This window comes from Palaemon carinicauda, chromosome 13, assembly GCF_036898095.1.
Source record: "Palaemon carinicauda isolate YSFRI2023 chromosome 13, ASM3689809v2, whole genome shotgun sequence".
NCBI classification, from domain to species: Eukaryota; Metazoa; Arthropoda; class Malacostraca; order Decapoda; family Palaemonidae; genus Palaemon; species Palaemon carinicauda.
Window position 1 is genome coordinate 95660826 of NC_090737.1, and position 562 is coordinate 95661387.

Consider the following 562-nt stretch of genomic DNA (forward strand, 5'->3'; position numbering starts at 1 on the left):
GTGCGCATATGTGTGTATATATATACATATATATATATATATATATATATATAATTATTTATATATACATATATATATAAGTATATATATATAATATATATATACCGACCAAATAAGTTCACTCTCCGTAATATAAAAATATCTGCAAAGATCATATTAGGCCGGATAGAAAGACAGCTAGACTTTAATGAACCAAGAGAGCAGGCAACCTTTAGAAGTGGATATTCAACAACTGACCTTATCCATGTAATTAACCAGCTAATGGAAAAGTCAACAGAATATGACAAACGACTATGTATGGTCTTTATAGACTATAAGAAAGCTCTTGATTCTATCAAAACCTCAATAATAACGGAAGCTCTTCAAAAACGAAGAACAGAAGAATCTTATGTTAGAACACTTGAAGATATCTTTAGAGGAAGGACAGCAATCATAAAACTACATAAAGATAGCATGCCTAGAAGATGTTTTTAAGAATTTAGACTGAATAAAATTTATTAATTAATATTAATGAGAAATACCTTAACAACTTAACGATTTGCAGATGACATAGCTGTATTTA